The following is a 22953-nucleotide window of genomic DNA, read 5'->3' as shown; positions in this document are numbered from 1 at the left end:
CTCATCCACACCTCCAGAGACTATATATCAGGAATTGGAGGTAGGGATGGGGCTTAGGTTTAAAGGAAATTAGGTAGAAATAAAGTCCTGATTCAGGGATATGTAGGGATAATTTTATTCTAAGCACATTGAGAAGATAAAAGCAGAAATTTTTATCACTACTGGAATGTAAACCCAATTCCCTCCCCAAAGGACTGTCATGTAAATACTTGCTGTCTGACTGGGTTGAGTCCTGTTAATCTCAGTTCTCTCATCTGTAAAATGGAGATAATAGAATCCATTTCACAAGGTTGATGTAGGGATCAAATGAAAAAAAAATATGCAAAATGCTTTACAAACCTTAACGGCTTTATGTTAGCTATTTCCATTATTGTTAGCTTTTCATGGTGATTAAGAATTGTTCACTTGCAAATGGTTTCTATATATTAAATGACACCTAAGTTTCCCTTAGAAGGGATTCTTAACTTGGGAGTTCATGGGCAGATTTCAAGGCGTCTGTGAACTTGGATGCGAAAAAATTACATCTTTATTTTCACTGAAATTTGGCATTTGCCTAAATTCTGAATGTAGGCCATAAGCCCCAGTAAAATTAGGCTTGCCAAAGTAATGCATGACACAATAAAGGTTAAGAACCCCTGCCAGGTTTGCTGACTCAGGAGAGAATAGCATATTTTATGAAATAATAGCCCCCTTCACTCCCTTTCTTACACACAGTAAGCACTTAATATATGTTTGTTAAATTGAATTCCTAGATAAAAGGTTGAACTAGGCTAAGTCCCTTTTAAGCCTAGATTGAATTGGAATGGCTCCTCAGGATTTTCTAAACTCGGGTCAGGTCAGTGACTCCGTCTTCCCCTAGTGCTCTAGGCACTAGATCCGTAATGGACAATTAGCTTGATTAGTGGGCCTCAGACCCTGCCCCGCTTTTATTCCCCATCATTCATCTCTTCTCCAGTCCAGTCTTCAGATTGGGAGCGTCTTCCTTCTGAAACTCCTGGGGAAAGTACTCTCGGGTGAGACGAGGGGCATTATCACTTTCCGTGGGTCATAAACAATGGAGAAAAAAAATAAACCGTCCCCCCTTTTTAAAAGTCAGGTGCAATGAGGTTACAAGCACGCGATTTTCAGCTGGTCTACAGGAACTGGGTGGGGGCTTCAAGCGCCGAGGTCCCCGCAGGGAGAGAGGTGGTTACCACGGCAACCCGGCCCTGGAGCCAATAGGTTCTCTCGCTTCCTCTCTTCTTTCTCCGCCCCCTCCGCCCTTCTTCTCAGGCCAAGGTACCAGCCGGTCGGCGTCCCCCTTGCTCGGCGCGCTGATTGGCCGCTGCAGGCCGGGCGCTGATTGGCTATGGAGGATGCCTCGCTGGCCCGTGGCTATGGAGGTGGTGGCGGCGGTTGATGGTTGACTGTTGGCTCTCAGGTCAGGGTCGCTTCCGAGGAGACAGGGCTCCGCAGCTCGGCCGCCCCGGGGCGGCCACAGGCTCGGTTCTCGCGGAGCGGAATCCAGCTCGGGTCCGCCATGCCGGCGGGGCGCAGTGAGCCGGACAGCGTCCTCAGCTACCAGGTACCGGCCCCGCCTCCTGCCCCTCCCGCCCCTCCCGTCCCTTGTCCTCTCTCGGAGCCCCGGCCTGGGCCGAGCTTTGCCAGGCGGGGATGGGGATGGAGGGAAGGGGCGCTCCCGGAGGCGCCGCGGGACGCCCTGCACGGCGGGCCCGGGCTGCGGGAGCGGGGGTGACCTTGGGCCGGAGCAGGGCACTGCGGCAGCCAGCGCCCGGGGGGCAGAGGGGGTGTGGGTGGCGTCGGGTGCCCGGGGTTCCATTCTCCCGCGAGGGACCAGGGACGCCTGGCCCATTCCAGAAGGGTGGCCCGGCAAACCATTTCTTGTGTCCTGAGGTCCCCGGCCCGGGGGGAGATGGGGAGGATGGGAGCTGACCTAGGGAGGGAGGATGTGGTCCTCTGGCAGCCTGGTGTTAGGGAGACTGGGAGAGGAGGGGCAGAGACCCTTAGCCACCTTTTACGGGGCTATGGGGATGCTCTAGGGATTCAAGGAGCAGGTAACAGGGACTGTGCTGAGAGAAAGAAATGAAAGGCAAAGGTGAATTCAGGGAAGCATGAAAGGTACGTGGTGGTGTTAGGGGGACCAAAGAAAGATTTTGGAATCAAGGGACAGATCTGGATGATGGGGATAGTTCTGGAGAAAGGGGCTAAGGCTGGAAAGTTTTGAATGAATAATAAAACGATTCTGTCAGGTACTGGATTTTTCTTTCTGCTCATGAGGATGGTGACATCAGGAGACCTCTGAGTCCCTTGATCATGGGGGAGGAGGGGAAGGAAACATACCTGAGAGTTGGGAAAACCTGCCACTGCCACATTTATGCCCCTTTCATGGAGTACTGACAAAGGGATAGGAAAAGATTTGAAGTTGCTTGAGATAAAGGCATTTTATAGAAGGGCAGAGAACAGTCTTGTTCCCCACCTTCTCTCTCTGTCTGACCTAATGCTAAGTGACGTCCTACACCGTATCTCTTCACTGGTGAAGAAACTGGAGGCTGAGGAAGAAGTCTAAAGTTTGATACCTCTGATCTAGTTCCAAGGACCCCCATCTTTTACTAACCATAGTTTAGAATAGGATGTGTGAGGAAACAGAGCCTTCACTTCATACTACACTTGAAAATTTTTATTGATATCTTTCTTTTTTATATTACCTACATTTCCCCAAATATTCCCTCTTCTAATAACAAAGAAGTTTTAAAAGGCAAAAAGAAATCAGCAAAATGAACCAACATTTCAACCATGGCAGACATTTTAAAGTGTTCTATACCATAAGCCTCTACTTCTTCAAAGAAGGGAGGGAGTACACATTCATATCTCTTTTGGGGGGGGGCAATCTTGGTCATTGCAATTTCACAATATTCAGTTGAATTTTTTTCCTTTTTATTTTTATGAACTTGAAAAACATCAACAAACATGAATATTTCCTTACATAAAGAACAGATGAAAAGGATTACATAGGAAATCATGAATCTACCTTATATGTAGCTTTTTAAAAAAGTGTATTTTGATTTACCATATAGTTTTAAACACTGCCCTCCTTGAATGTATCCTGTTCTGAACTTCCTTCTGTTCTGTTTTATGTATTTGGAGTAGCCTTTCATATGGTTACTCATAGTTTGCAGTTCTTTTTAGAGCTGTTTGTTCATATCTTTTGATCATTTATCCTTTGAGGAGTATCTTCTGGTCATATATGTGTGTTAGTTCCTTATATTTTGGATATCAGACCTTTTCCAAAGATATCTGATGCAAAGTTTCCCTCCCCCCTATTGACTTATTCCATTCTCATTCCAGTTACATTAATTTTGTTCATGGAGAAGCTTTTCAGTTTCATATCATAAAAATTCTCTCTTTATCTTTTGTGATCACCTCTGTCCCTAATTTGGTTGAGAATTATTATCTGAGACATGGCCGTGAAAAGTACATGATCTTGTTTTCTTCTAATTTTTTAATGGTATAACCTTTAGTTATTAAGGTCACATGTGTATTATTGCAATATATGATATAAACTGTTGGTCTAAACTTAATTTCTGCCAAACTATTTTTCAGTTTTACCAGAAATTCTTATAAAATAGGGAAGTCTTCTCCCAGTAATTGGTGTTTTTCTGTTTGTTCCATACTGAATTTTGAGTTCAACTATTTCTCCTTATTTAGGATAACATACCTTTTAATTCCAAGTCAAACAAGATCATCCTATAGAGAAATAAAGGCAGGGAATCACAATGAACAACACCCCACTTTCCTCACTTTCCCTGTCCCTGAAGGCTTCTGTTTGATTTGCCCTTCCTCAAAAATGTTTCCCCACTCACTCCACTCCCCACCCCTGCTCTCGCCCAATATAATGAAATTCTATGGGTAGAAGTTTTGTCTAGGTAATGACTTTCTAAAGTCCTTACTGACTCTAAGAATCCATGATTCTAGGAATTTGGAGACGAGGGAATTGGGAATAGTCATTGAGGATTTTCTGGAGGAATAAAGAATTGAATTGAACCTTGAAGAAGAGAGAATACTTAGATAGGTGTAGGGTCCATTCTACTTAGGGAAAACAACAAACTAGTAAAGTCATAGCATTGGAAATTAGTGTAAAGTATGCTGGGTGAGCAGACCAGGTGAACTGGGGCACAAGGTAAAGTTGAGTCTGTTGGGGGAGAGCTAGATTATAGAAGGTTTTCAAAGTCGGGAAGAGTTTGGATATGATAATAGTAAGTAATTGAGAACCATTGGGTTCTTGATCAGTGGAGTCACATGGAGAATGTTTTAGGAAAATCAATGTGCCAAGAGCAGACAAGACCGATTGGATAGGGACAAGTAGGGATTAGGGCAGCTAGGTAGTGTAGTGGATAGTGTGCTGAAAGACTCATCTTTCTGAGTTCAGATCCAGCCTTCAGACATTTCCTAGATGTGTGACCCTGGGCAAATCATTCAATTTTGTTTGCCTCAGTTTCCTCATTTGTAAAATGAGCTGAAGAAGGAAATGACAGACCACTCCAGTAACCCCAAATGAGGTCACAAAGAATTGGACAGAGATAAAAAGATTGAACCACAGCAACAAAAAGTAGAAGTTAGGAAGGTCAACTATTTTAGTAAACTATGTATGTGATGATAAACATCTGGATTATGGTGATATTAGTGGGAGGGAATCAAGGGGAAGGGGATTTTGATAGACTATAAGAGGAAGAAATGACTGGACTTGCTGACAGGCAGGTTAGAGTAGATGACAGAAAGAAAGAATGTTTAGAGCTAAATCTTGATTTCAAGGTTTCTAGTCTGGGAGTCTAGAAGACTAGTGGTACCACTGATGAAAATAAAGACGTGTGTGTGTGTGTGTGTGTGTGTGTGTGTGTGTGTGTGAAGAATTTAATTTTGGAAGTGTTGAGTTTAAAGTGATAATGTAATATCCAAGTGTGTATACCTTGTAGGTTAACGGGGGTACAAATATAGTAGAGGCCATCCCACAGCACAGGCATAAGCATGGGTCTATGCTCTGGCCCTTTGTTAAGGGAGACGTGAAACCAACTAGTGTTGGCCATGGGCCAACAAAGAGGTCATCTCATAAGAGTCTGGAAGCTATCTCTTTCTTCACTCTCTCTTACAGAATAGGTGGCTTTTCCTAGTTCGACTGTCAATCTTCTCTGCAGAGAGGTGAGGATAAAGTTATATTTTTATGAGTCTTCAGCATAAAAGTTAAAGTTGAAGCAATAAGGATGTTGAGCTCTCAAAATGAGTAAAGAAGTAAAAGCAGAAAGCCAAGCACAGAACCTGGAGCAACATCCACCTTTAGTAATAGGAACAAGGTCTGGGGATCACTTGCAGGTTCCAAGTAGCTGCTGAAATGCTTAGTAGCTAGTTTGAGGCTGGTGCTGGGATACTGGTTGGGGAATGGAACCTGGGCATCCTAAGGGTAGGTTGATGGGGGTAGGAGTGGGGGAGAAGGGGGAGTAGATGAGATACTAGTGGAATTAGGCAAAATATAAGGCATTCTATCTGGGGTTGTGTATATACCCGCTCTCCTTATTTTATTACAAAACATCTCAACCAAAGAAGGCTGACAATTATTTGACATCTGGGGTAGTGCAAATGTGAAGTGGGGTGGGCTATCAATGGGTTATAGAAGGACCTCAGTGATTCTGTAAAAGCCTCTAGTAACCATGCTTGAGGGCTCATGATTGGCAGAAGATTGGAAGAGTAGTGGCAATTTGTTTCACTTATTTGTATAATTCCCACATTCCCTCTTTCCCACTCTCCTATGTATAAACCAGGAATACTCTTTTGCCTTTCATTTGACAATGGCTGGAACTACTGGTTAATGGTTGCTAGGAGCAACGTGGGCTAGACTTATAGAACAAAAGGATGGAGGCAGCTATTGGAACAATTCAGGCAGCAAGATTTCTTCTTCCTAAATTACCAAAGTAATTGTCTTTGCTCACTATTTTGCTTTGGCCAGGTAAATAGTTAGTCTTAGAGTGGCTATCTGAAGCATTAGTAATCAGGAAACTGAAAGGTAACCATGTTTATCTTAAATCTGCAGCTAGTAACTGCAATTAATATTGAAGAATAGCACTTGTTTGTTTTTCTCACAAAGTAGTAACTAGTGTACTATTAACTTAGTGATTAGGAGACTACAATGTACTGACAAGAAATCTCTGCTGAATAACAAGAACCTGTCTGAATGGTAATTCAGTAGGAAATCTGAAAGTCCCAACTCACTACTTGAAACACTTAAGGTTTATAGAAGGCAGCGCTAAACTCAGGATGGCAACCAATTGATCATTTAAGAGCCAGTGTCTGTTGTGGGCAAGACATTTGGAGCATCAATGGGGGGAAACTCATCAGAGGGTCATAGACTTAGAGCTTGAAGGGACACTGGAAATGTTCTAATCTAGTGGTTCTTAACCTCTTTTTGTACCATGGACCTCATTAGAAATCTGATGGGAGCCTATGAATTCTTTCTCAGCATAATGCTTTTAAATACATAAAATAAAATACATAGGATTACGAAGGAAACCAATTATATTGAAGTAAGGATGTAATTCCCCCCACCATACAAATTCACTAAAGCCATGGGGAGGCTTTATGGACCCCAGGTTAAGACCCTTGATCTAGTCCAACCCCCTCATTACAAAGATGATGAAACTAACTACTGGAGAGGTTAAGTGATTTGTCCAAGGTTACAAAAGGTAGTAAGAGGTAGATTGGGAATTTGAACCCAAATCCTTTGACACACAACCCTTTTGGCCTTTTGGCACCAGCAGCCTGCAGATCAAGTTTCTTACTTGCTTTATAGGTGTCAGGGATCAGTAGGGAGGTGAAGGTGAATGAGGCCTTGAGGCTCTGTGGCATGAAGTCATTGGTGTAAGTTCACTAAGGAGCTAGAATCCAATGAGATACTGAGGATAAAGGAGGTGGTAAAGAGCTTGGGAACTGTTGAAAGGATGCATGAGTAGGTTAAGTCAGTGAATGGTGGACTGGTCAGTTTTCCTAACTGCAATTACCAGGACTCAGAAAAGGAAGTTTGGAAGTGGAAACATCCAGGCAGATATGATCTCCATTTCAGCCTCTGATCCTTTCTATTTTGTTGCTTCTGTTCCTTAAGTGATTCCAGGATCCAAGATCTATCCCTACTTCTGCCTTTTAATTTGTCCCATAGCAGTATGCTTTGGGCTGCTTTTCAGCTGTGATTCATCCAGGTTCAAGGCTTATTACAATCCTTTTTGTTTCAAGGCCTTTATTCTTTCCTGTCATCAGTGTCCATTCTTCATCAGTGACATTCTATTGCAGTATTTTGTGTGTATTTAACCCCTTGACCATTTTTTCCTTTATTGTTATTTTAAGTTCTTAGAGCCTGTCCCTCCTAATTTAATTCACATTCACTGACTGTATGGAATGGAAGGAGATAAAAAAAGAATAAAAGGAAAAAAATAAGAGACAAGGTTTTTTCTATAGTTTTTCTTTTTAGGTTGAGGAATTTGATGATATCATAGAAAAACAATAACTAATTGGTAGATATCGAATCTTCAATTAACATAGACTAATAAAGCTGCACTCTGATCATGCATGGTTGACCTTTCACATGCTTTTGATACTGATTGTGGCTTCTCTGACAGAGTAAAATGAAGAGATAAACAGTTTTCAGTGAATTCGGCCCACAGATAGCCAATCTGAATTATTGAAGTCTACCCCACCCCATGCCTAATTTCCACTAGTAGCAGATTGTTTTGTTTGAATTTTCTATATAATTGTCTCCTTTTTTCATTTTTTTCCTTATAGAGCAAAAGTCAGTGAATCTTGTCATTGAAATTTAATTTTTATTCATTCAGTGACTATCAAGCAGGCACCATTTCACTGTGCTAGATGCTTTGGTGGGTACAAGGTATAGCCTTGTCCTCTGAGGAACCTAAAATCTGATTGAGGAGATATAAGCATATACTTATAAGAATTACTGCTCTGGAACTTTTATGGGAGTGACCAAAAATAGTGTAAGATTAAGCATCAAATGATAGGTACAGATATTCATTGAATAGACATTTTCAGTGCCTGTTGTTCAGTTCAAGGCACTGTGTGATAAGTACTTCAGGGAATATAAAGATGAGTATGACATAACCCCAGCTCTCAAGTAGCTTAAAATTTAGCAAAGAACATAAGGCATGAATGTAAATACCTACAATGCAAGGGCAAGACAACTGCCATAGGAATTCCCAGGACAGAGAGATCACTGGGGTTGGGAGTGGTCAGGAAAGGGCTTTATGGAGAAGAAGGGTTCTAAGCTGGGCTTTGAAAGAGGGAGAGGAATTGGATAGATAGAAAGAAATAGATGAATGTTGCCCAAGGGAGAATGACATGAGGAAAAGCATAGAGGCAGGAATGTATATGACATGTTCTAGGATTGGTGACTAGTCCTTTCTGTCTGGAGGAGAGCGTTTATAAAGGAGAATAGTAAGAGATAAGATGTCCCACATGGATTGGAGTGATCATGGAGGGCCTTGAATAACACATTAAGGACTTTGGATTTTATCCTGTGGGCAATGGGGGGTCAAAGTAAAATATTTTTGAACAGCAAATCACGTGAATAAAGTGGTATTTTAAGAAGGCTAATCTGTCAGGGGTGTGCAAGATAGATTGGGAGATTAGAGGCAAAGAAATGAGCCAAGAAGCAGTTCCAGTTATCAGGGATGAGGTGAGGATTAGACTGTTGGCAAAGGGAATGGAAAGGAGGGAATGAATTCAAGAGACATAATGAAGGAACAATAAAAAGTGATGATTAATTTTTTATTTGCTCTGCAATGGGAGGAGTCAAAGATAACACTTACATTTTAGGTCTGGTTATCTGGGAAATGATGTCATTGACAGAATTGGGGAAGTAATGGAGTAACAGGAGGAAAGTTTAGTGTTAGAAATGGGAGTTTGAAGTAGGATTTCTGTATAGTTATTAGAGAATGTGATTGACTTCAATTTAGGAATCATCAGCATAAAAGGGGGAGTCAGAGCCTTGAGAGTGAAGGAAGAATTCTCAGAGAGATAAATTGTAAGGAAAGAGGAACAGAGCGTTCTTCCTTATGAAACACTCATAGCTGGGGTCCAGAGTTACTGAAGGAGATGGACCCTGAGGGGGAAGAGATGTGGGAGTCAGTGTAGTGTTTAGTGTCACTGAGATCAAGGAGGAAAGAATCTCAGAAAAGAAGGGAGTGCTCATCAAATTGGCAAAGGTAGAGCAAGTTGGAAATAAATTGTGTTGATGGAGCTGGGGGTGCATGCAACTATTTTGGAAAACTCTAGGATAACACTACTGGGTTTAAACTCCAAAGAGGTCATGGACTGAAAGAAAGGTATCATATACATACCAAAATATTCATAGCAATGCTACTTGAAGTATCAAAAAGCCAGAAACAAACTTTTTGTCATTTGGCTTATAAATGAACAAACTGTGATAAATGAATATAATGGAAGTTTGGGGGCCATAAGTAATGATGAATATGAATGATGAATATGAATCAGAGAAACATGGGAAGATTTGTATGAACCAATGCAGGATGGAAAAAGCAGAACCAATGGGAAAAGGAACCACACGTACAAAAATATTTATAGCAGCTTTCTTTGTGGTGGCCAAGAGCTAGAAATTGAAGGGATGCCTGTCAATGAGGGAATGGCTGAACAAGTTGTGGTATATGAATGTAATGAAACACTATTGGGCTATAAGAAATGGTGAGCAGGCAGATTTCAGAAAAACCTGGAAAGATTTATATGAACTGATGCTGAGTGAAGTGAGCAGAACCGGGAGAACATTGTACACAGTAACAGCCACAGTGTGTGATGACTGATTTTGATAGACTTAGCCCTTCCTAACAATGCAAGGACCTAAAACAATCCCAAAGGACTCATGATGGAAAATGCCATCCACATCCAGAGAGGGAACTATGAATTCTGAATGCAGAGCAAAGCAGACTATTTTATTTTTTTGTTTTTTTTTCTTTCTCATGGTTTCTCTCATTCGTTGTAATTCTTCTATACGACATGACTAATGTGAAAATATGTTTAATTGAAATGTATATGTAGAGCCCATATTATTGCAATTCATCTTAGGGAAGGAGGTGGGAGAGAGGGGGAGAAAATTTAAAACTTATGGAAGTGAATGTTGAAAACTAAAAATAAATAAACTAATAAAAAAACCAAAAGAGAAGAAAGACAGAACCCAAATATACCTAATGACTACAGTTGTGTAAATGAAGAGAACATTAAAAAACAACAGAATTCAAGTATAATACTATGGCCAATACTGGTTCTAAATGACTGAAGTTAGTACCCAAGGTGGACTCTAAGAGCAGAATGTTACACATGCTGGCAGTCCTGATTCCTTACGTGTGTAGGAACGGTAGAGGTGGGAGGGTGGGAACACTGAGAAGTGATTTCTATGCCCCACCCTCCCAAATGAATCTTAAGGAAAGGAGTATATCAAAGGTGAGAGAAATACAGAGAAAGGCAGAGACAGAGAGAGGCAGAGACAGAGTCAGAGATAACAAGGAGAATGTAATTGGTATATATCCTCTTTATTCATTTTTTAGAGACCAGATGAAGAAGCAGTTGTGGACCAAGGAGGGACCAGTACTATTCTTAATATTCACTATGAAAAAGAAGAGCTGGAAGGTAAGATCTGAGCCTGCCATTTTCTATAGTAATCAAAAAGATTGATGTTACTGAAGGACCTATTTCATGAACACTTAGTAATGTGAAGGAAAAACCTGTTTATCACTTCCTAACCAGCCACAAAGAATCGTAAAAATTCCATTTAGAGAAACCTCGTAAGCAGCTCTTAAAACTCTCTTGGCTGCAAACATTCCATTTAACCCACAATATTTCTAGTGGTTCTGGCAACTCCCTCTGCTGTCCCCACAGCCCCTGCTTTGGTGGCAACCGCGGTGACTGACGCCTCCCAAGACAAAGCTCTCTTCACAGAAGTGGTTGGCACGGGCAAGTGGCTCTTCATCAGAAATGGGTCTGGTTTTTACCCGTTGAAATGATGCTGAAGAAGATGTCTGTCCCTCAGCCTTATCTCCCCTCGACACTCTAGCCAGACTGCATTATTAGCCATCTGGGCCACCTGGCCTCATTGTCTCAGCAGCCGCTGTACCCCAGGGCCGCTGGGCCCTCCTATGTGGGTTGCCTCCTCTTAGAATAAGAGCTCCTTGACTGTTAATGAAGGACTGTCGTGCTTTTCTACTTGTATCCACAATTCTTTGCACATAGTAGATCTTTTATTTATTCATTTCCACCCAGATTCTCCAATGCTTCCTCTACTCTTTGTAATATTAATTTCTCTTAAGTTGTTATTACCTCAAATAGAAAATGAAAAGCTGCCTGTTGGACACGCTCAGCTTTCCCTCCGTACCACATATTTACGTGGGAAACCAAACAAAAAGAGGAAGGGAAGGGAACCAGCATTTATATAGCACCTACAATGTTCTGGGTGCTGTGCTAAGCACTTTACAGATTGTCTCCCAGGATCCTCGTAACCTCCCTGGTGCTGTTATTATCCCTGTTTTATGTTGAGCAGACTGAGGCAGACAGGTGAAGTGACATACAGCAAGGAAGTGTCTGAGTCTGGATCTAAACTCAGGCCTGTGCTTCTGATGATGTCTGGAGAGATCTAAGGACGCCTTTTTTAGGTTCCTCTGCTTGTTCCCCTTCTTTGCTCCGCCTCCCGTGTTGTATTTGTGTTTGAATGAGCTAGTGTTTTGGTGTCTCATAAACACAGGTTTAGAGCTAGAAGAGGCATTCTGTATCCTATATGTATTTATTGTACCTATCGTTTCCCGCAATAGAATATAAGTCCCTGGAGCGTAGGAATTGTTTCTATTTTTTTTTTTTGCCTTTCCATCTTCAGTTTTTGTACAATACCTGGCACAACTGATTAATCAGAGGTCATCTAGCCCCATCTCCTCATTTTACAAATAGAGAAACTGAGGCTGAGAGAAGTGACGTGACTTGCCCAAGGTCACACAGATGGCAAGTTACAGAGTGGGATTTGAACCCACGTCCTGTGGCTCCTCTGCTTCCTCCTCTTCCTCTTTCACCTGTGGCCTTCCTGCTCTGAGCTTTTCCTGTCACATGCAGAAATGTTCCTTCTGGCTCATTGCTGTTGATCGTCCCAAAGCCTTATCCCCCTTCCCAGGGTCATTCAGGACTCTTGTGCTTGTACAATATAACTCTGATGGCAACCTATACTTGGCTCACGAGTGAACAGGGTTGGCAAATCTCAATAACTTTCCCTGCTGTGTTAAAAGGATCTAAGGCATCAGACTTACACGTGCCTGAAACTGATTGTGCTGCTTGTCATTGGAGTGTCCATCCTAAGCAAGGGCACTGTCCTAAGGACCACAAAAGCAAAATGGACATTTGGTTTGTTACCCGTTGGAGAAATTCTTTTTCCTACTTTTAGAGGAGGATAAGAAGGAACAGTAATGTCCATACCCCCAGTCTTTTACTTTGGGCCCAGTCTGGTCACAGGCTCCCCTTGGGAGGGACAAATATCATTCATTCTTCCAGCCCAGCGTGTGGCCACCCCTCCAATGCAATAAAAACATGATTCAAGGACTTCAAGCCCTTGTCACCATACAGAGGTCACAGAGGGAGTGGGGGGCAGGGAAGCTGTCCAAGAGTCATTGTTTGAGTTCCATTTCTCAGAGGGAAATGCTGACATTTGAAAGGGATGGGAATTCTAACTGGATGCCTATCAAAAGGAGCCTGGCTGATGGAGTTGGCTCCTGTGTCCTCTGTAGTACAGCATGACCCTGGTCACTCAAACCCAGAACACCTCGATTGCACATGAGGTATATGGACTGACCAGCTAAGCCAGTATGAGTAGGGACAAGGTAGCTAAGCGGGGCTCAGCACCTCTCCACTGGACATCAGGAAGCTCCCTTCCTGCTGCTGCCCTCACTCTGGGAAGAGCCTCACTCCCCTAAAACTCTTGCTAGAAAATAGCATGGCGTCATTGAATTTGCCTGACCTGCCTGCTTTGTGGAGATCACTAGTGTGTCTTGGCTAATTTTGAAACTTCTTTAATAGACTAGTCATATTTTCACAGTTAATAAAGAAAGTTCTCTGGCTGGGTATCAAAGGACCCCCATGAAAAGAAGAGAAAGAGAAAGAAGGGAAAGGGAACATTGGCCACAGTTTCCATCATTTTCCTTTATCCTACCTGATTATTTCCTCTAAGCTCCCAGCCAACACATCTCTTGCTTGTTTACCAACTGATGTACCCACTTATTCTCTGAGGAGTTTTGCTGTCCTGTTCCATATTCAGGCTCATCTCTCAACCCTCCATCTCTATCCCTCAGTGTTTGCTTCTCTCTGGCTCTAGCCTTCTTTCCCTAAAGCACTTAACTCTTGGCTCCAGCTCAGATACCAGGAGTCTGGAGATTAGGATCAGTAGCCCTAGACCCTGTCTGTGTCGCATGAGGAAGTCTGAGACCTTTCAGAATTGGGGAGAGTGTCAGAAAAGTATATACTGGGGACAGTTTTGTACTGATTAAAACCTGGGCCAGCCTACCTAAAATAGGGTGTTTAGTCCCTTTAATTCAAAACATGAGATGGCAGAATCATTAATTCTCCATTTGTGCTGCCTCTTCTATGGCTAAAAAGCAAGTGATGATGACACCCTCTGGGGATGCTGTAATGTATTCCTTTGCTAGCAGGTGGTGGTTGCTGAGGTTTTGTTCTTTGTACACATTCCATATCACTAAGCCCATTCTCTTAACTCCCTTTCGGTACTACTTTAAATACTTGGTCTTTGTACATGCTTAGTTTTTTGGAATTATGGGCTTCCTCCATCCTTTTTTGCCACAAACTTTCATCAGAAGGTGAACCGTAACCTTTTTCTTTATGTATAGGAAATGGAGAGATAAAGTACTAACATAATGTACACTAAAGAGAAGGGAATATAAATCCAGTTTGTCGGGTTGTTGAGTCATTTATTCTCATTTTTTCTGATGGATTGTCTCTGATGTTTTAGAGTGGTGAATACTAGGATGAGTTTATTTTCTCCTGATAAGGTTTCATTTGAGTTAAGAATCATATCTGAAAGTTCTGCCTAAGTTGTTGGATTATTCCCTTGCTATTACCTACCCTGATTCAAATTGTAAGCTCAAGGGATGCGATAAAATCCCTTTGTCCATAGGGATGTGGTGTCCAAAATTGTCCAATCTGCAAGAAAAACATCTCCAAGCCAATAGCACTTTATTAAAGGGGCCATGATCCTCTCTAATGAAGGGAATCTCAGATCTTCCTCATGATCTGAGATGCCCCTGTTCCCCAGGGTCTTGTTTTTTGTAGGGTTTGATATCTGGACACTCAAGAGAGGCAAAGGAAAATACAGAATCCCATTGGTTGATAGAACTTGTTTTGAGGATCCAGCCAAAAAACGGTGTATCAGCAGGGGATCACAGATTGGACAAAGCGCATCTCTTCTGACTAACTGATCATAAGATGAATGGATTCTTCCTCATGTTGGGCAAGAGGGGATGGTATGGGTAGTATAGAGATACCAAAAATGAATTGCAGGACTTTCCATACCTTGCCAACCATGCTAGGCTTGGACATGGAATTTGAGCAAAACAAGATTGAGATATTCTTGTCAGCATTCTTGTCGTTGTGCAAGTGAACTTCAAAACTGAAAAGTAGTGAATGTTAGATTGAAGTTTGAGGCCTACTGTAAGAACCAATCATCTAATTATCCCTATATGATTTATGTAAAGTTTCAAGCCGATTAATACTGATTGGAGTAGAGGTCCAAATGAATCATTTCTCATGGGAATGAGCTTTGTGTGAGTGCCCAATTTATATACACTGGATTGTATGCAATTTTGTAAAGGTTTTATGGATGTCTGTCCATGAACTGGAGCAACCCCATCCACCACCATTTTCACTTAGACAGTCACACTTGTTCTGTCAAATCCTGATCTTGCTACTGGTTCACATGCTTCAGTCACAAACCACTAGCAAACTATATGTAGACAACCCCCCCACCCCGCGCCCCCAGGTACTCTCACTGTTTCTCATAGGTAGGCCTTCACAGATACATAGATATGGATCTATCTGCACAGATACCCAGTTTTGAAAGTGGGTGGGACAGTCATGGGAGTAAGGGTGAATGAATATCTGCAAGGTTACAGATAGTGAAGCCTGAATGTAAGAGTCCATAGAGAAGGAGAATGAATGTGAGGGAGAATAGATGAGCACTCAGCAAAATGCCCACAGGCTGCTATCTGAAAACTCATATTTTATTTTAGACTTATAAACAGCAGCCACAATTCCATTAGGTCTCCCAAATTGGCATTGGTGCCATCCTCTTTTTCAGTGGTCATTCCATCACCCTTCCCACCTTCATAACCTGTTATTTCCTACTGTTGAGATGTCCTCTTAGAGAACATGCACAGGGAGACTGAGTCTCTCAAGTAGATAAAATTTTCTGTAAAAAAAAAAACACAATTAAAAAGAGAAAGAAAGAAGAGGCCAAGTATATTCAACATCTTTTAGGTTTATCAGTTGATTATACTTTAGCCCCACCCTTTTAAGCTTTCTTTTATGCTTTTAGCTCATGGGCAGAGCTTATTCTTATTTCTGCTTATTTCTGTGTTGAACCATGAAAGTGTATTCTGTAAAGGTGATAACTCTAGTGGCACGAAGTAAACTCTTAATAAATGTTTGTTGAATAGATTGCTGAGGGAATTTCTTCAGCATCAAATGCATTTAGTAAATTAACAAAAGTTCACTCCCTCAAATGACAGAAATCAAGGAAGTTTTCAGTTGTCTCCTTACTGTGCCTAAGGGACCCAAGGGACCTCTTTCCCCTTTACACCTCACTTGTTTCCAGATTTATCACTAAATATCCACAGTAGTTATGTGTATATATACATACATATACGTATATGTATGTACATACATATGTGTATACACACACGTATAAAGTTATATCTTTGGGGTAAAGAGAACAGTTGTTAATTTTGAGCAGTGCGTGGAACCTTCCAGCTCAAATAGAAGAGGGCAGGAGACCGTACCAGATGTCTGTACACTGTGAATGGGAGAGTAGTGAGAAATATGAAGCATTCCTGTAAAGCCTTTATAAGGATGTTTATGTTCTTTCAGTCTTGGGCTTTGGTTTGTTCCATCATCAGACTTTGGGTTTGTAAGGATAGGATGTAGGTCTCCCTCAAGGTCTTTGTAATAATAACATCTAATATTTAGCAAGTGTCTAAGACTTTAAATTGTAGATTAGCAGGAGAGGAAGAAATGTCCACACTGGAACTTCCTGACGCTGATGAAATCACAGGTCTGGAACCCTCCACTGCCCAATATAATACCGTTTTAAGATTTAAAAAATACTTTCTTCACAACAATCCTATGGGTAGGTGGTATGTATCCCTGTTTTACAGATGAGGAAACTGAGAGTCAGAGACATTAAGTGACTTGGACAGAGTCACACAGCCTAGAAGAGTCAAAGCCAGGATGCAAACCTGTCTGTGGCCTCCAGATGCATCGCACTTTCATCGTGTTGCTTCTTTCATAAATTAGGTAGTATTTGGAATGGTTTAGGAGTAACTGACCTGGAAAGAGAGGACTGGATTAATGGAAAAGACAAGTGTAGGGCAACTCTGGAACCCTTCTGTAGCAGGAAGGATGAGGAAGCCATTCATCAACTCTTTTCCCAAGAATCCTCTGGTTTCTAAGAGTAGTGCCCTAAAACCTAGACAGAATCCTGGAACTTGTCATCATAAAATTGAAGAAATTTAACTTCGGAAAAAACATTTGTGGGCTAGCTATGTGGCACAGTGGATAGAGCACTGGCCCTGGAGTCAGGAGGACCTGAGTTCAGATCCAGTGTCAAACACTTACCAGCTGTGTGACCCTGGGCAGGTCCCTTAACCCTGATTGCCTCCAAAAGAAAGAAAGAAAGAAACTTCATGATGATCTAGCCTAACATTCTTTTTTCATTTTACTTAATAGTTTGTGAAGTTAGCAAAAGAAGTAATCACCATTTAACTGCTAGCAATAAAATAAAAATATATGTAATATATTTTGCAAACCTAAAAACACTGTATGAAAGTGGGTTATTATAATAACCAATCACTTCTTTCTTGAGATTAGGTTGCCCATGCTGGAAGTACAGAGGCCATTTACTGACCCAATCCCACTACTGATCAGTAGGGAAGATTAGAGCTGCTCTGTTGCTGTTCTGGATCTGTTTGCTCCTCATTAGGCAGCCTCATGGTGCCCTGCTCCTTGGGTCTTTCCATACTGGTACAGAACCTTGATCAACTTTAGGTCAACTGTAGCTCAAAACTCCTGAGCTCAAGTGATTCACAGTCTCAGTAGCAGGAATTATAGGCTTGCCTCACAAAGCAAAAGAATATAAGCACCATATTAGTTGAGCCTCCAGGAAAAAACAAAGACATTTGTATGTGCAAGCTAGGTTGGTGGAAGCATCGCTGGATTACCATGGGGATGAGAGATGCTCCAGTAGGTGCTATGCCTGAAATCCCAGTTCCAAAATGTCACTAACTAGTGGACTTTGTAATAGCATCTTAGTTGAGCATCCCTCATCTCCATGGTAACTCAAGTTGCATCTACAACACCTTCTGTTAGCATGTGGGAAAAGAGGAAGGATGTGGTCTTTTTCTCAGTGTTTCTATAGGGATTAGGATATTGCCCTGCTGTTAAAAAAAGATATTCTTGGGGGGTGGAGCCAAGATGGCAGCTGGAAAGCAGGGATTTGCATGAGCTCCCTGCCAGGTCCCTCCAAAAACCTAGAAAAAATGGCTCTGAACAAATCCCAGAACTGCAGAACCCACAAAATAGCAGAGGGAAGCAGGGATCCAGCCCAGGACAGCCTGGATGGTCGCTGGATGAGGTCTATGGCGCATGGACAGAGTAGAGGGGAGCAGAGCTCAGCATGGGAGGCAGCAGGACCAACCAGACCAGGAGCCGGGCAGGACAGGCCCTAGCACCCTGAATCAGTGAGCTGTGGCAGTTACCAGACTTCTCAACCCACAAACACCAAAGACAACAGAGAAGGTTAGTGGGAAAAGCTGCGGGGGAAAGAGTTCGGTTCAGCCACTGCCCCAGGGGCAGCGGGGAAGGTGCAGCTACATAACTACAGCTGCAGTTACTTCCGGCCCCAGGCCCACGTGGTGGGAGGAATCAAGTGGCGGATCAGAGCAGGAGTGAAGAGCCTGCTGAAGATTTATATCAGGTCCGGGTTGGTGGTTCTTGAGGAAGGAGGAGTGCTGGGGTGGCAGAGCTCCTGTATCGAAATAGCTCTGAAATCAACAGTGCATCCCCTCAAGCTTGGAACAAGGTACTCTTTGCTCTACGAGCAGTCATACCCCGATGAAAAACTCAAGGGTCAAGTAAGTTGGCTGGGAACATGGCCAGGCAGCGAAAACACACCCAGATTCAGTCTCAGACTTTGGAATCTTTCTTTGGTGACAAAGAAGACCAAAACATATGGCCTGAAGAAGTCAACAAAGTGCCAGAGCCTACACCAAATGCCTCCAAGAAAAACATGGACTGGTCTCAGGCCATGGAAGAGCTAAGAAAGGAGTTGGGAAAGCAAGTTAGAGAAGTAGAGGAAAAATTGGGATGAGAAATGAGAACGATGCAAGAAAACCATGAAAAACAAGTCAATGACTTGCTAAAGGAGGCCCAAAAATACTGAAAAAAATATTGAAGAAAACAACACTTTAAAAAATAGACTAACTCAAATGGCAAAAGAGCTCCAAAAGCCAATGAGGAGAAGAATGCCTTGAAAGGCAGAATTAGCCAAATGGAAAAGGAGGTCCAAAAGACCACTGAAGAAAATACTACCTTAAAAATGAGATTGGAGCAAGTGGAAGCTAGTGACTTGATGAGAAATCAAGATATTATAAAACAGAACCAAAAGAATGAAAAAATGGAAGACAATGTGAAATATCTCATTGGAAAAACCACTGACCTAGAAAATAGATCCAGGAGGCATAATTTAAAAATTATTGGACTACCTGAAAGCCATGATCAAAAAAAAGAGCCTAGATATCATCTTTCAAGAAATTATCAAGGAGAATTGCCCTGATATTCTAGAGCCAGAGGGTAAAATAGAAATGAAAAGAATCCACAGATTGCCTCCTCAAATAGATCCCAAAAAGAAAACTCCTAGGAACATTGTTGCCAAATTCCAGAGCTCCCAGGTCAAGGAGAAAATGGTGTAAGCAGCCAGAAAGAAACAATTTGAATGCTGTGGAAAAACAATCAAGATAACACAGGATCTGGCAGCTTCCACATTAAGGGACTGAAGGGCTTGGAATATGATATTCCGGAGGTCAGTGGAGCTAGGATTAAAACCAAGAATCACCTACCCAGCAAAACTGAGTATCATGCTCCAAGGCAAAATATGGATTTTTAATAAAATAGAGGACTTTCAAGATTTCTCAGTGAAAAGACCAGAGCTGAATAGAAAATTTGACTTTCAAACACAAGAATCAAGAGAAGCATGAAAAGGTAAACAAGAAAGAGAAATCATAAGGGACTTAATAAAGTTGAACTGTTTTGTTTACATGCCTACATAAAAAGATGATGTGTATGATTCATGAGACCTCAATATCATAGTAGCTGAAAGGAATATGCATATATATATATGTGTATACATATATATACACATATGTGTGTGTCTATGTATGTATATATGTAGGTATATATAAATATATGTGTGTATATATATATACACACACACAAAGGGCACAGGGTGAGTTGAATATGAAGGGATGATATCTAAAAAAATAAAATCAATTTAAGGGATAAGAGAGGAATATATTGAGAGAGGGAGAGAGGGAGAGATAGAATGGGGTAAATTATCTCGCATAAAAGTGGCAATAAAAAGTGGTTCTGTAGGAAGGGAAGAGGGGGCAGGTGAGGGGGAATGAGTAAATCTTGCTCTCATCGGATTTGACTTGAGGAGGGAATGCCATACACATTCAATTGGGTATCTTACCCCACAGGAAAGAAGAAGGAAGGAGATAAAAAAGGGGGGATGATAGAAGGGAGGGCAGATGGAGGGGAGGAGGTAATCAAAAACAAACACTTTCGAAAAGGGACAGGGTCAAGGGAGAAAATTGAATAAAGGGGGATAGGTTAGGAGGGAGCAAAACATAGTTAATCTTTCACAACACGAGTATTGTGGAAGGGTTTTACATAATGATACGCATGTGGCCTATGTTGAATTGCTTGCCTTCTTAGGGAGGGTGGGTGGGGAGGGAAGAGGGGAGAGAATTTGGAACTCAAAGTTTTAAAAACAGACATTCAAAAACAACAACAACAAAAACAAGTTTTTACATGCAACTAGGAAATAAGATACACAGGCAATGGGGCATAGAAATTTATCTTGCCCTACAAGAGAAGAAGGGGAAGGGGGATGGGAGGGGAGTGGGGTGACAGATGGGAGGGCTGAGTGGGGAATGGGGCAACCAGAATATACACCATCTTGGAGTGGGGGGTGTAATTCAAACTTTTGTGAAAATCAATGCTGAAAACTAAATATATTAAATAAATTTAAAAAAGAAAGAAAAAAAGTCACAGAAAAAAAAAGATATTCTTTCAGTTCTTGCTTGTCTCTACTGGGACCAGTTGGATCTAGAGACATTTGACTCTCTACTGTAGGACATGTTTGATAAAGTAATTGGTGTAGTAGAAAGTGCCCTGACTTTGGAATCAAATGGTCTAGGTTCAGATCTTGGTTGTGCTAATTATTGTGGTCTAAGGCAAATCAATGTCTTGACTCAGTTTGCTCATCTGGAAAATGGAGGGTTTGGAGTCGATAATCTCTAAAATCCCTTCTAGCAGTAATATTCCATGATATCTATGAATCCATTAAAGTTGAACTCGAGGATCAAACCTGAGAGGCATCAAGGTATAGGGAATAGAGCGCTGCACCCTGAGTCAAGAGAAGCTCGGTTCAGATCTTGTCTCTGAAACTTATTACCTGTTTGGCCCCAAGCAAGTCACTTAACCCTCTCTGAGCTTCACTTTCTTCATGTGTAAAATGGAAATAATCTCTGCAGTGTCCACCTCACAGGGTTGTTGTGAGGCTCAGATAGGCTAGTTGTAAGTGCCATGGAACTGTCAGCCCGTTATTACTTATACCACCGATCATTGTAGAGCAGGGGCTGGCAGGCTACCACAGGCTCTCCAGCTGGTGGCCTGAGAGCTAAGAATGTTTTTAACATTTAAAAATAAACTTTTATTGTATTGAAAAATGGGAAAAAAACCCATTCTTAACTTCAGGACTGACAAAAAGCCAGTGGTTTGCCCTCCTGATGCATCATAATCATCTAACCTAGTTTTACTGCCAAGGTCTTTCAGTTCTGGGTCCAGTGTGTAAAACAGATACAGAAATTTTTCATCTGGTTCATAACTTTACACTGATGGCCTAGAAACCCACTCATATGTGCCTGAAAGTAAATACTTCTTCCTAGCTCAGTAATTTTGTTTCCTTCAAGTTGCAAGATGAATGTATCAGGGCCAAAAATCTCCTCCTCCAAATGTTCTTCAAACATGTCAGTGCAAGAACATTCTGATACAAGATGAAGGTCGGAGGTATAAATTACCACTTGTAGGAACTTCAGTGATTTATTCACTTTCCCTTTAGTGCCATCAAACCTGACCAAGCTGCCACTGAACCCTGTGTTCTTCTCTGCCTAGCCCCTCTCCCTCATATCCTTTAAGCCTTTATAGAGACTTATATAGAGTTTCTATAGAGACTTTATAGAGGCAAGACAATAAAGGGAGAGGATGCTAGTCAGGGTGATCCAGAGTGGGTTAGCCTCTGTTCCATAAGAGGGGGCAGGTATACAGCCCCCAAAGAAGAGCCACAATAGTGCTTCTCCAATTTCTCCACCTCAGACATTTTCCATCTTCCAGGATCTGCAACATCATTGATATCAATATTCCATTGTCCTGACACATAGTACAGCCTTTCACTACCTTAGCAGATGGGGTCTGAGAGTTGCTGTGGCTGAAAAATTCATCCTCCTATGAACGATCTGTTGATGAACCTTTCTGAACTTTTTCTAGGCTGTACTTTAGCTTATGGCCCATGTTCAAAGCCTTTTCAATGGAAAGATCATTGTCTCTGTGCCCAGATATCTTCCTCTGATATGGGCATCATTAGACATTAGTCTCCTTATCTGTCACATGCTGGAATTGGACAGATGATCGAGAAGGTCCCTTCCAGCTCTAAAGCTCTCCTCTTCTTACGACTGTGACTGTGGCTACTCTGTTACCCTCTGACAGACCCACTGAGCGAGTCAGCAGTGATTCCTGTTCACTGGCCAGTGAGGGGACGGCTTCATCATCTCAAAGCACCAAGCCCTTTTTTGGTCTTGAGTCTGTCATGTCCTTGGAGTCCTCAGAAGTTTCCAAGGGAGGGTCCAGCATATGTTCCTTGGGAAGGACTCTATAGCCCATGCCCACTCATTACATACTTTGTATTATTTGGCTTGGTAAGCACTTGCCAGAACCTATATCCTACTGACCTCACCTTCAAGAGCCCAGGCTCACCTCTGATGAAGCCTTCAGATATCAGGGAGAATATTTCCTTTCTTTGCCAGGAAAAGCAGCCAGAAAGAGTTAGTGATTTTTTTTTCTTCAAGGCCTGCCTTTTCCAGAAGGTTCTAGATTAACACATACTGAAATACTTTTGTGGAATTACAGACAAGAAGATCACCAGTCCCCTTGTAAGTGCTGCAGTGACCTGCACATATCGAAATCATTTATATTGATGGTGTTATGCTTGTCTTCCTTTTTGATTCTAGAAAATCCTTTAGAATAAGACTGTATCTGCTCCTTACTTTGTACCCACTATTACATGGAACGTCATATACC

General features: G+C 41.9%; 1 protein-coding gene across 1 annotated transcript in view; it reads left to right on the top strand.

The window, feature by feature from the left end:
* The first annotated feature begins 10642 nt into the window (after window positions 1-10642).
* The window catches only part of SLC4A8 (solute carrier family 4 member 8), a 70576-nt gene continuing 58265 nt past the window's right edge, over window positions 10643-22953 (top strand). The window contains exon 1 of the mRNA XM_036759718.1: window positions 10643-10689. The gene's annotated coding sequence lies outside the window, so the exon portion shown is untranslated. The remainder of the gene's footprint in view (window positions 10690-22953) is intronic.

This window comes from Trichosurus vulpecula, chromosome 5 (genome assembly GCF_011100635.1).
Source record: "Trichosurus vulpecula isolate mTriVul1 chromosome 5, mTriVul1.pri, whole genome shotgun sequence".
NCBI lineage: Eukaryota > Metazoa > Chordata > Mammalia > Diprotodontia > Phalangeridae > Trichosurus > Trichosurus vulpecula.
Note: the sequence above shows the minus strand (reverse complement) of the source record. Positions and strands in the feature narration are given on the sequence as shown.